At 38.8% G+C, this 14485-nt stretch overlaps 1 long non-coding RNA gene and 1 pseudogene across 2 annotated transcripts in view; one reads left to right on the top strand and one right to left on the bottom strand.

Moving 5' to 3' along the window:
• Window positions 1-14485, top strand: part of LOC309657871 — a 315556-nt gene that overhangs the window by 298285 nt on the left and 2786 nt on the right. The window lies entirely within an intron of this gene.
• Window positions 1805-13381, bottom strand: LOC309657847 (large ribosomal subunit protein eL32 pseudogene; annotated as a pseudogene). Its single transcript, XR_014268321.1, has 2 exons — window positions 12524-13381; window positions 1805-12162 (listed from the first exon to the last, which is right to left on the bottom strand). The product of XR_014268321.1 is annotated as a large ribosomal subunit protein eL32 pseudogene (transcript).

Below are 14485 nucleotides of genomic sequence, written 5' to 3' on the forward strand. Positions count from 1 at the left end.
TTCTAGAATGGCAGTATTTTTTCCTCTTTTAACTGAATCTCCCAGGATGATAGAGTTAGTGCAAAGCTAGAGAAAAAAAAGAGCATTATTAAATTCACTCAGTAAACACTTTTCAATACCTACGACATGCTGACACTAATTCACTAAAAATCCTTTTGAGAAGTAGGTAAAGAAGGATGCACCAGGCACTGGTCAGCCATTAGAGATGCTAGACAGGCAACGACGACTATAATACAGTATTGATAGGTACCAAGATGGGGATAAATGTTTGGGTATTAGCTATCGGAGCAACACAGCATGACAGCACATGCAGGGATAGGGGACAACTTTGGAAGTTTTTTGGAGGTACTGATGCTGAGCTGAGTGAGTAGCAGTGAGCCCCTCAAAGAGAAGGGGGAAAGGGTGCTCCAGGCAGTGGTGGTTTAAACTAGTTATAAAGGAAACAGACTGTAAAGTTATAAAGGGCAAAGGAGGATCAGAGTCTGAACTCCCTGGTTTAATAACTATTGGGTCTGGGCAGATGACTTTTCTTCTACGCATCTATCTACTCATAGGGAGCCTTAGAGAGAATGAGAGAGTAAAAAAGAAAAACACAACAAAAAAGAGTACTTGGGGACTTCCCTTGTGGCACAATGGTTAAGAATCCGCCTGCCAGTGCAGGGCACATGGGTTCGATACCTGGTCTGGGAAGATACCACATGCCACGAAGCAACTAAGCCTGTGTGCCACAACTACTGAGCCTGCACTCTAGAGCCCACGTGCCACAACTGCTGAGCCCATGCACCACAACTACTGAAGCCTACACGCCTAGAGCCCATGCTCTGCAACAAGAGAAGCCACCACAATAAGAAGCCCGTGCACCACAATGAACAGTAGCCCCCGCTCTCCGCAACTAGAGAAAGCCCGTGCGCAGCAACGAAGACCCAACACAACCAAAAATAAATAAATAAAATAAACTTATTTTTTAAAAAGCACTTGGCAGCATGTAATTACTTAATAAATTGTATTTTATCTGCAAAATGTTGGTGATGCATTCAGGTAACTGTATTTCTATAAATCTGGAGTGAAAAATTATCAACTTAGATAATGATCATTGAGGCAGAAAAGAGAGTTGAGGGTTAAAGGACTTTCTGCTAGAAATTACTAGTTGTTGCAGGTTGTAATTTCCAGAAGCAGATACCATATAGAGTATGGGGTACAAGATGTTCATAAAGGATCAAAACATATGAAAGAAATGGTGAAACAGGATAGAGAAGAGGAAGAAGTCAACTGTGAAGCAAGCACAAGGAAGCCCTGGCCACCCCAGCAGGGAGTCCTCGAGTGAGCAGCGCCTCTCGGAGTTATATGCATGGGCCAAAACGGCCATGTCTTTATCCCTCTGCCTCACTCAGTTACAAGTGGGCTACCCCAGGAAAGTCGTGACCTCAGACAAAGCAGCTCTCAGCCACTGAGACAGACAAATTCTCTGAAACTGGGCAGCAAGCCCTTCCTTGAAGGGGGATCTGGGAGGCACATCTCTGGATCTATTACAATAGTGTTCCCTAAAAGTATGTCCTCCTCCCCTTCTGGGTGAATGCAAGATGGTGCTTCTCAGCCCCTTACAGATGGGCTGGGCACCTCACTCTTCGTGGACAATGGAGACCCTACTTGGGAGTCTTCTGTTTCTCTCCTCCTGCACCAAGGGGACTGCATGTTCCATACGGCAGAGCTGAAGGACAGAGGAGCCTCCCTCCACCTGCACTGAAGAACAACTACATGGACATGATTCTGAAGAGTTCAACCTTCAGATGTAATGCAATGAGGAACTGTGACAAGCTCTTAAGGAAGATGGTGACATGATTAGATCTGCCTTTAGAAAGATCAGTTTGGGGCTTCCCTGGTGGCGCAGTGGTTGAGAGTCTGCCTGCCAATGCAGGGGACACGGGTTCGTAGCGCTGGTCTGGGAAGATCCCACATGCCGCGGAGCAACTGGGCCCGTGAGCCACAATTACTGAGCCTACGCGTCTGGAGCCTGTGCTCCGCAACAAGAGAGGCTGCGATAGTGAGGCCCGTGCATCGCGATGAAGAGTGGCCCCCGCTTGCCACGACTAGAGAAAGCCCTCACACAGAAACGAAGACCCAACACAGTCAAAAATAAAAATAAATAAATAATTTTTTTAAAAAAAGTTTAAAAAAAGAAAGATCAGTTTGGCTACAATATGCAAAATTTTTGAAAATCGATGAGGCTGGAGGCAGACAACTCATTAGCTACTACTTTTTGAGACAAACAGGACGACAAGGGAAAAGGATTTACAGTCAAGGAAAGAAAGTAAAGCTACAGCTAAGGGTTAACTGTACTATTTGATGCCAGATTGGATGGAGGTCAGAGTACATAGTCTGGGGTGTGAGGCTGGGGTCTTCTATTGTATTTCCCATACGAGCGGCTTGATAGGACAATAATAGCAGCTAATATTTACTAAATGCATTTGGGCACCGGTCACTCTGCTCATCACTGTGCCTGCATTGCCCCCTCTTCTCAGCGGTCACAGTTACCCTTTCTGCTTTGCTGGCAGAAACCCAGCTCTATTTAGGAACTAGTTTTTTGTGTATCTTTAAGGGGCTTCCCTACCCCCTGGGGTAGATGCTCATCAGTCTATGCCAGCCATTATAATTTCATTTCCCTTATCAGTGATTTGTTAGACATGGTCAAGTATTAGAAAAACAAGACAAAGAGGAAAGTCTAGTGAGAGGCCTCTGGGATTGTTTTCCTCATAATTAAAAAAGGAGAAATAAAATAGGGACTCGCTTGTTCCTGCCTTTGACACTGCCACGTGAGGCCTCTATGTTAGGAGCTACTTGTATTCTTTTTGTGCCCAAAAGGGGAAAGTCAAGAGACTCCCAGAGAGAGTGACCAGGAGCCCTCACATCATGGAGCTGAGGAGGTAACCAACTCTGATAGCACCGACCTTGGGACTTCCTGTTATGCGAGGTAGCGAATTATTCTCGTTGTTTAAGCCACTTTTAGTTTATTCAGTGACTTGCACCTAAAGGATCCTCGCTGATACACCTGTTTTAGTGTTGTTATCTATGTTTGAAGGAGGTAGGAGAAGGAGTGAGGGGATAGCCCAAGCTCCGCAGATCTACCAGCAAGAGTAGGAGATCCTCTCACGACCTTGGTGGTCACCCCCGTGGAAGTACTAGCAGCTTAAATGCCAGTATTTGGGAAAATAATCTGCTTTTTTCACTTTCTTTTTTCCTGAGACCCGACCTCAGGCTTTCACAATCTCAAGTTTTCTTCTCATTTGTAAGACATCCTTTGTTTCTGGGGATTTTAAAGTCACAGCTTTTTTCCTCACTTCTTGCTCTGGCCCTTAAGTATATCATTAGCTCCATTCACCACATTAGATGAAGAGTGTCATTAGCTCCGAATGATTGTTAGTGGCTGTTCAAGAACTGACAATAAAAAGTCAACGTTTCGGACTTCCCTGGTGGCCCAGTGGTTGAGTCCGCCTGCCAATGCAAGGGACACAGGTTCAATCCCTGGTCCGGGAAGATCCCCCATGTCTTGGAGTAACTAAGCCCGTGCGCCACAACTACTGAGCCTGCTCTCTAGAGCCCACGAGCCACAACTCCTGAGCCCATGCGCCGCAACTACTGAGGGCTGTGCACTTAGAACCCGTGCTCCGCAACAAGAGAAGCCACCGCAATGAGAAACCCACACACTGCAACAAAGAGTAGCCCCCGCTCGCCACAACTAGAGAAAGCCTGCACACAGCAGCCAAGACCCAAAGCAACCAAAAAAAAAAAAAAAAAAAAAAAAAAATTCAACCTTTCACTAGTGACTGGCGTGCAATGGTGTATAATTTTGTGACACCTAACAGGGTTCTATGCTCTGTAGATCACAGGACTGGGAATGGCTGTTACTATGGCTGCAGATTTTTCAAGGACAGTATTCTTTTGAACAGAAGACCCTGCAAACAAATTCTCAGATTCTGTCTTTTGTTTCCAGTCTCATTTGTGGCTCAGGTGAAACTATTTTTTCCATCAGGATAAAACTGTTTAGATGTTTTTTTCCTTCAATAAATACAACCTTAAATAGTATAACCTTTAGAAAATGCTCTCTTTTCATTTTAACTTTATAGTAGTTATCTAATGAAGGCAAGATATTCCTGAAGGATAGGCAAAACTGAGAAAATTGTGTGTTCCAAACCAAAAAAGAAATCACAGAATGTTAACCGAATCTTAACTTGAACCAAATCTTATTTTGCTAAGTCTTCTTTTTTAGTTCTAAATTGAGTATTAAAGCATAGAGCACAATGACATCAATACATTCTCTTAGCATAATGCTATGTATCCCAAAATGAAGCATGGTATTAAATACGAATTCCTCCACTTGGGGTTTGCATCCCATGTTTTCTCAAAGACTTTCCTCAAACACTCCCTTTCCTGCTTCAACCAATTCTCAGTTCTTGATGGAATATTACCATCAGCATACAAACAAGCACTAATACTGGTTTTTTTCAAATCAAATCAAATAAAACCTCCCATGACTTTGACCTGAATCATCTTCCCACCACTCTTCCTTTCCTTCCCAATTCATTGTACATTTTCTTGACAAATATAGAGTCATGTCAATATGATCTTCTACATCCAATCCAATCAAGTTTCCACCCCTTCTATTCCAGAAAAAGATCTTGTCAGGGTCACACACACAAAAATTTATCCAGTGATCACCGTTCTTTCCTTAACCAGACCTTTCCATTGCTTTCAACATAACTGCTCACTTTTCTTCACAAAACTCTCTCATCTCTTAATGTCTAGGACCCCATGTGCTTGTAACTGAGTGCCTGCATTATTCGCTGCTTCATCACAGTCTCCTTCGCTGGTTCCTTTTCTCCTCCTCCACCACTAAGTGTCCTGGGCTCTCTAGGTGACATTTTTTCAAGCCTATGGCTTTAAATAGAACTTGTCTGCTATGACTTCCACATCTGTACCTTAAGATTCAAACATGCCCTAGAACTCCAGAATCATATACCCAACACCCTGCTGGATATTTGTCCACAGGTTTTTTAAAAAGCATCTTAAAATTAACACAGCCAAAATAGTACTCTTGATTCTCCATAGAACTCAATTACCAAACTCTTTTCTCCGATTAACTGTTCTGAATAAATAACACTATCCAATTTTTTAAGCCAAACTTTCAGGGATTTTTCCTTATTTCTCACTGTCCATCAGAATCCTCATTCTCAAACGTACATATATAAATTATCAACAAATCATGTACAATTTGCCTTCAAAACATATCCTAAATCTATCTTCTTGTTTTCCATTTCTACTGTTTAAACCATCATTGCTCAGATTATTCACAGCACTTTAGCTAGTCTCCCTGCTTCCATTCTTCTCCCTACACAATAGTTTGTTTGTTTTTCCTTATTAACTTTATTGAAGTGTGACTTACATGCAATAAAAAAGCACCTATTTTAAGTTTGCAGTTTGATGAGCTTGTCAAATGTATACACCCATATGATCATCAACCCTATCAGGATACAGAATATTTCCATCACCCCCCAAATTTTCCTTGTATCCATTTGCATTTTACCCACCCTCATCTCTGGCCTAGGCAACAACTGATATGTTATCAGTTGTTGCCTAGGCCAGAGATTACTATAGATTAGGTTTACCTCTTCTGTAATAGTATATACATGGGTTCATATGGTATGTGTTCTTTTGTGTCCTAGGTAGCTCAGCACATTTTTTGAGATTCGTCAATGCTGTGTGTCTAGTAGTTTGTTTCTTTTTATTGTTTGGCTATACCACAATTTGTTTAAGAAAATATCAAAGAAAATCTTTGTGATCTTAGAGGATAAAACTACTAAATAGGCTATAATAAAAAATTAACACCATCAGTTCATCATGATGAACTGCCCAAAATTAATGTATTAAATAACTTAGAGCCCAGGGAGATGATGCTAGGAAATCTACCAAATAAACCATCTAGTCTAAAAATCATATAATCATGAGGAAGTATACTTATAAGCCCATTCTTCAATGGGGAAGTACTAAGGTTCAGTAATTAGTTTAAACATAAGAAGCACATAAATAGTGAGTTTGGGGGAAAAGAGATTGTTTTCTGGGATAATCACACATAGGTGACAAGCTAAAAATGGCATAAAGTCCATTGAAATTGGTTACATAAAATTACAAGGTATCTGAGGCATCTGCATTCGAGACAATATTCTCCTCCAGTTAAGGAATGGAAAATTAGACATAGGGCATTTCCAAGTAATGTAGTCAATACTACTGTAGTATTAAGTGGACAGGAAGTCCTGCTTTTAAACTGAAATTGTTCCTATTAGCTTTAAGAACTGATGTGAGCACTTTTAAAGTCTGGATAACCATTAAGGATTCATTTCCACAATATGCCTCCGTTTAATGTGAAATCAGATGGAAGGTGTCCCAAACAACTGTTCAGTTTCTTTTTTTTCAGTTATTCATTAATTAATTTTATTTTTTGTTCCACCTGTTGAATGTGCTCTTTAAAAAGACTTTGTATGTTCCATTGTTCAGTGAATTATTCTATAAATTTCAGGTATGTCCTGCTGGTTGATATTTTATTCACATCTTTTATATCCTTAGTAATTTTCTGCAGAAATTTCAACTATAATGTGGATTTGTCTAATTTTGTTTGCAGATTTTTTTCAGTTTTTGCTTCATAGATTTATGAATCTCTGGTACTAGGTTCACAGGGATTCAGAATTGACACTTTTATTTTTATGAAATTCCCCTTCTCATCTTTGTCAATATTCCTGGTTGTGAGGACTTCTCTGTATATTTTCCCATTCTCTTACTGTTGGACTATCTGTAACTCCATATTTAAAATGCACTTCCTCCAGATGATATAAAATTGGATTTAGCTCTTAAATCCAGTGTAATATTCTTTGGCTTTTTTTTAGAGAGTTTAGAGCATTTATAATTAATCTGATGATTTACATGGTTGTTTCTAAGTGTACCATCCAGCTATTTGTTTTCAATTTGTCCCATATATATACTTTTTTGAGTTTTATGGTTTTATTAACACGAATACAATGTGCACACAAGCTGTCTCTTCATTTTCTTCGCTGTGCAGCCTGGCATTGGGATTGGTGACTGACAGCCGGCTAGGCTGCTCTTTCCACAATGGCTCTGTGGTTCTTAGAGGAGACGATGTGAGAAATCACAGCCCAGTAATATATGTTCCACATCAGCAGCATTTCAAGCTCCTTGACATTGTGGACAGAAACTTTCAGAAGTCACTGGTCAGCAAGTGCTTTGTTTTCTTGTTGTTCCAGTAACCAAAGTTGGACATCAAAATCTGGCCCCTGAATCTCCTGCACACCCTATTGTCATGCCCCTGGGCTTCTGCCAGTTCTGCTTAATTATGACATATCGGTCTGACTGGTGCTGGATGGATTTGTTGGTTCTCTTTTTGATCTTTGGCTTCATGAGACGTCTGAGGGTGGCCATGATGCTGAGGAGGACGTGTCCCATATATTTTTTGTTCTCCGTCCCTGCATTCTTTATGACTATTTAAATATTTTCAATATTCAATTTTTCTTTACCATGGTCTTACTAGCTATAACTTTTACGTTTATGCAGTAGGAGCTCTAGGGTTTGCAATATGCATTTTATCACAGTCTTTCTTCAAGTAATATTATGCCTCTTGAGTTTTAATGTAAGAAATGTATAACAGTATATTTCTATTATGCCCTCCTCTTATTTATACTTTTATTGTCAAATAATCTACATCTTCATATGTCATAAACCCCACAAATATATTATTATTTTATAATTTAAACAATAAAATACACTTTAAAGAAATTTTTAAATGAAGGAAATTTTAAAAATTTACCTACATAGTGACTATTCACAGTATTTTTTATTTCTTAGTAAAACTCTGGTTTACTCTTTCTTCAGCCTGAAGAAATTTACTATAAATTTTCTTCTTGTGCAGCTCTTTGGGTGATGAATTCTCCAAGGTTTTCTTTTCCTGAACATATTTTTATTTTAGCTTCATTTCTGAAGAATATTTTTTCTGGATATAGAATTTTAGGTTGACAGACCTTTTTTCAACATTTTAAAGATGTTGTTCCAAAATATTCTGGTTTGCATTGTTTCTGATAAAAAGTCAACAACTTTCTTATCAGTATTCCCCTGCATTTAATCTCTCTTTTCTCTGGCTGCTTTTAAAATTTGCTCTTTAACAATGATTTTATAAAATTTGAATTATGTGCCTTTGCTTTTCTTTTTCTTGATTAGAATTTTTTGAGCTTCTAGGACATGCAGCCTTATAATTTTGAACAAATTTGGAAAATATTAGCCATTATTTATTCAATTCCTGTAAACCTCCTTCCTGGAACTCTAGTAACACTATTGTTAGAGTTCTTAGTACCATCCCATATTTCACCAAAGCTAAATATATCTGTATGGATAATTTCTATTGTTATGTCTTTAAGCTCACTGATATTTTTTCTGTGGTGTTTAATCTGCACATAACGTATTTTGGGTTCTAGACATTCTATTTTGTTCCTTTTAATATATGGAATTTCTGTCCTCACTATGTTCATGTTTACATCAACCCTTGAATGATCTGGACATTTCCCTTTTCCCAGTGCTGAGGCACCTGAATTAAAGTTCAGGGGTCACCTAGGTAAAGTACAGGGGAATTACTGTTATACATTTGTCACAGTGAAAAATGATCTTTCATCATAGGCCTCTCTTCCAGTCAATGGGTTCATGGTCTGAGAATCAGATCACATCTGGAATCTAGGGGAAAAAAATTGTGGGCAGCTTTTTAATGGGCAGCTTCCCTCTGCCTCCTTATCATTTATTTTTATTTATTTTGATTGTACATATTATGCAAAATGCTTGCTTGCTGCATATTCATATTTCTGTAAGGACTAACATATCCTGTTAACCATTTCTATATCTCACTGTGAGTCAAGCTTCCTCATCTGCAACACAGATCTTGTTGCTCGTTGTGATAATTGCACTTACCTTGCATTTGATTGCTAAGCACTACCATCTCCTCTTTGTTATTTTGAGATGCAATCAAATTAATTGCTATCAGGATTCCCAGTCCTAAAACAGCATCTTTTACTGTCATTCATAGCCTAGAGAGAACAGCCATCCCTGAGCTCCTAAACAATTTTTGTTCCCCTTTCACCAGTTACTTGCTTAGTACTGTCACCTGGCATGTCCTCTAGGCCTTCGCATGAAATACTGTCAGTTGTTTATCCAGCTTTATGTAATATATCCTACCTACCTCTCTTTCTGAATCTTTGAATCCTTTTTCCATCATCAGCCCTGATAACTCCGACATTCCTACCTAATTTATTTTGTGTCACTATTTTTTTTTTACATGTTTCTAATAGCTATCCTAGGAGAGAATAGCATGATCTCCCACTGTAGATGCCAGATTGTTAAATTCAATTTCACAGGACTATCTACCATATTGATAAACTCCCCCATCCCCAACTTTCTTTTTTGTTCTGTTCCCCTTCATTCAGCATCCTCAACATATACAATCCTGTGCATCTACTCTTGTCTCCTCATGGTATATTGGTACATATTAGCCAAATCCTGCAGCAACGGCAGCACATAGTTTTCCTCATTCCTTAGCAAGCCTAATAGTTCTCCATATGGATGTTCTGGGATTTGTGCTGGTACTATCTTAGATCGGGTTTCCTGAAAATGGGGATTTTTAATGGGAAAGTTAATGGACAATGCTCTTAGGAAGTTCACCTGGAAGAATGTGAGAAAGGCAGAATCTGGCAGAAGGAGAAGCTGAATCACAATGTACAGTTGACCCTCGAACAATGAGAGAGTTGTTGAACAACCCTCCACACAGTTGAAGATCTGAGTATAACTTATAATTGGCCCTCCCTCTATGTGGTTCCTCCTTATACACAGTTCTGCATCCATGGATTCAGCAACTGCAGATCGTATAGTACTGTAGTACAGTAATGACCTATTTCTGGATCTCAGTGCTGGTTACACAGTATGTTTAGTTTAAGAAAATCCACTGTGTTTTAAATTAACAATAGATGGAAATTAATGCAGCATATTGTAATTCAGTGAGTTTTTTTATGGGTTAGAGGTTTAGAAAAAAGTTTTAAAAAATCTTTATTAAAAGATACTTTTCAGAGCCAATTATTTTCAGAAAAAAAAGTTTTCTTAAATGAAAATAAAGATGAAAAGACAAAACTTTAAATACTCTAAAAAATTTCCCCAGAGTTGGATTTTTTCAGTTTATATAATGCAATCTGCTTAAGCTGATCTATTCTAAACAGTCTTTCACCACTGTGACAGTCCAAAGTTAACAACTTTTATTTATATATGTAAGGTCCTTCCAGGGTACATTTGAATCATCAAAGACAGACAAAGATGTGTTTAATTTCATTTAAGTCTATTTGGTTAAATTTTCTCTCTTTGAACATCAGTAGAGCCATGTGTGATATCTAATGGAAAATATTTCAGATTATTTGCTTAGATGGTCATGTGTGAGTCTATCGTCTATTATTTATATTTTAAAGTCATTTAATTTTAGAACTATATAATTTTGTTCTCTATTTTCTTCCTTCCTTCTTAGGTGCACACCTAATACATAGATGGATTACAAAAGTATAGGAACTAGAATGCTTATAACATCACTGTTTATAATAGGCCAAAACTGCCAACTACACTATTAATGCCTATCAACACTAGAATGGATAAATAAACTGTGGTATATGTCTATAATCATAGTATGTAACAATGAGAATAAAAATCAAAATCCACGTACAACAATATAAATGAAACTCACAGACATATCAATTGAAAGAAGTTCAATTATTCATGAAATACTCATGAATTCAATGTTCAATTATTCATGGCTGAATAATATTCTGATGTGTGTGTGTGTGTATCACAATTTGTTTATCCATTTAGCTGTCAACACTTAGGTTGTTTCCATGTCTTGACTATGAAATATGCTGCAATGACCATGACACTGCAGATGTCTCTTCAACATAATGATTTTGTTCTCTTTGGATGTACACCCAGAAATGGAATTGCTGGATCATATGGCAGTTCTGTTTTTAATTACTTGAGGAACCTCCAAACTGTTTTTCATAGTGGCTATATTAAAACATTTCCTAATGTGCAATTCCTATACACTAGCAATGAAAGATCAGAAAGAGAAATTAAGGAAACAATCCCATTTACCATTGCAACAAAAAGAATAAAATACGCAGGAATAAATACCTAAGGAGGCAAAAGACCTGTACTCAGAAAACTATAAGATACTGATGAAAGAAATCAAAAATGACACAAACAGAAGGAGAGATATACCATGTTCTTGGATTGGAAGAATCAATATTGTGATAATAACTATACTACTAAAAGCAATCTACAGATTCAATGCAATCCCCATCAAATTACCAGTGACATTTTTCACAGAATTAGAACAAAAAATTTTACAATTTATATGGAAACACAGAAGACCCCGAATAGCCAAAGCAATCTTGAAAAAGAAGAAACGGAGCTGGAGGAATCAGGCTCCCTGACTTCAGACTATACTCTAAAGCTACAGTAATCAAGACAGTATGGTACTGGCACAAAAACAGAAATATAGATCAGTGGAACAGGATAGAAAGCCCAGAGATAAACCCACGCACTTATGGTCACCTTATCTATGAAAAAGGAGGCAAGAATATACAGTGGAGGAAAGACAATCTCTTCAACAAGTGGTGCTGGGAAAACTGGACAGCTACATGTAAAAGAATGAAATTAGAACACTCCCTAACACCATACACACAAAAAAACTCAAAATGGATTAAAGACCTAAATGTAAGGCCGGACACTATAAAACACCTACAGGAAAACATAGGCAGAACACTCTGACATAAATCACAGAAGATGTTTTCTGACCCACCTCCTACAGTAATGAAAATAAAAATAAAAATAAAGAAATGGGACCTAATTAAACTTAAAAGCTTTTGCACAGCAAAGAAAACCATAAACAAGACAAAAAGACAACCCTCAGAATGGCAGAAAATATTTGTAAACAAAGCAACTGACAAGGGATTAATCTCCAAAATATACAAACAGCTCATGCAGCTCAAAATCAAAACAACAAACAACCCAATCAAAAAATGGGCAGAAGGGCTTCCCTGGTGGCGCAGTGGTTGAGAATCTGCCTGCCAATGCAGGGGACGCGGGTTCGAGCCCTGGTCTGGGAAGATCCCACATGCCGCGGAGCAACTCAGCCCGTGAGCCACAATTACTGAGCCTGCACGTCTGGAGCCTGTGCTCGGCAACAAGAGGCCGCGATAGTGAGAGGCCCGCGCACCGTGATGAAGAGTGGCCCCCGCACCATGATGAAGAGTGGCCCCCGCTTGCCACAACTAGAGAAAGCCCTCGCACAGAAACGAAGACCCAACACAGCCATACATACATACATACATAAATAAAAAGAATGTAAGCAGACAAGAATAGCATTAAAAAAAAAAAAAAATAGGCAGAAGACTTAAATAGACATTTCTCCAAAGAAGACATACAGATGGCCAACAAACACATGAAAAGATGCTCAACATCACTAATTATTAGAGAAATGCAAATCAAAACCAAAATGATGTATCACCTCACACCAGTCAGAATGGCCATCATCAAAAAATCTACAAACAATTAATGCTGGAGAGGGTGTGGAGAAAAGGGAACCCTCCTACACTGTTGGTGGGAATGTAAATTGATACAGCCACTATGGAGAACAGTATGGAGGTGCCTTAAAAAACTAAAAATAGAACTACCATATGAACCAGCAATCCCACTACTGGGCATATACCCAAAGAAAACCATAATTCCAAAAGATACATGCACCCCAATGTTCATTGCAGCACTATTTACAATAGCCAGGACATGGAAGCAACCTAAATGTCCATCAACAGAGGAATGGATAAAGAAGATGTGGTAAATATATACAATGGAATATTACTCAGCCATAAAAAGGAATAAAACTGTGCCATTTGCAGAGATGTGGATGGACCTAGAGACTATCATGCAGAGTGGGGTAAGTCAGAAAGAAAAAAACAGGGCTTCCCTGGTGGCGCAGTGGTTGAGAATCTGCCTGCTAATGCAGGGGACGCGGGTTCGAGCCCTGGTCTGGGAAGATCCCACATGCCGCGGAGCAACTAAGCCCGTGAGCCACAACTGCTGAGCCTGCGCATCTGGAGCCTGTGCTCCGCAACAAGAGAGGCCGCGATAGTGAGAGACCCGCGCACCGCGATGAAGAGTGGCCCCCGCTTGCCGCAACTAGAGAAAGACCTTGCACAGAAACGAAGACCCAACACAGCCATAAATAAAATAAATAAATAAATTTATAAAAAAAAAAAAAGAAAGAAAAAAATATATGTTAACATATATATGTGGAATATAGAAAAATGGGACAGATGAACCTATTTGCAAAGCAGAAATAGAGACACAGGTGTAGAGAACAAACGTATGGACACCAAGTGGGGTGAGGGGAGTGGGATGGATTGGGAGATTGGGATTGACATATGTACACTACTATGTATGAAGTAGATGGCTGGTGAGGGCCTACTGTATAGCACGGGGGGGGGGAAAAGAAGGTACAATCTGTTTGCAGGACATATATTAAGTTAACCTTAAAAATGCATTCCAATATATATTAGGTGCAGACAAATACTGTTTGATTCCACTTATACAAGGTACCTAGAATAGTCAACTTCATAGAGTCAGAAAGTACATTGGTAGATACCAGGGGCCGGGAGGTGGGGGGTGGGGGAGGGGGAATGGGGAGTTAGTGTTTAATGGGGACAGAGTTTCAGTTTAGGCAGGTGAAAAATTCAGGAGATGGATGATGGTGAGAGCTGCACAACAATGTGAATGTACTTAGTGCCACTGAACTGTATGGTTAAATAGGGTTAAAATAGTATGTTTTATACTACGTGACTTTACCACAATAAAAAAACATTAAAAAAATTAAAACAAATGTTAGATTTGTTACTTCTCAGTACTGCTGTAAAACCTGCCTAACAAATACTATCGTCTATTTGTTGAATGCAATTGATATTTGCCTAGGAAAGCTGATGTGTCAGAAATAACAATATTATAGCCAGAGTATTCAGTGTTTACCTTTCCCACATATCTTAAGTAAGAAACTTAAGTTCAGGGAAGTGAAACAATTTGAGGGAATAATGGAATTAGTAAAAAGTAAAACAGATCTGTCTCATTTGAAGTGTTAATATTTACTCTATACCATCTCTCTAAAAGAAAAGAAACTGTATGTAGAAGCCATGTGGGTTTTTCTGTTTATATCCCACCACCCAACCAAATAAGTTATTAACATACCATATTCCAATAACAAAGAAACATGTTCCTGCAATTACCCTAATATGGGCATCAGAGCCACTATCTGAGCTAAAATCTATCGGACTTAAGAGGCCAGCATCACTCCTGTAACACGTTAAGT

This window comes from Balaenoptera physalus (genome assembly GCF_965194825.1).
Source record: "Balaenoptera physalus genome assembly, chromosome: 3".
Classification (NCBI taxonomy): Eukaryota; Metazoa; Chordata; class Mammalia; order Artiodactyla; family Balaenopteridae; genus Balaenoptera; species Balaenoptera physalus.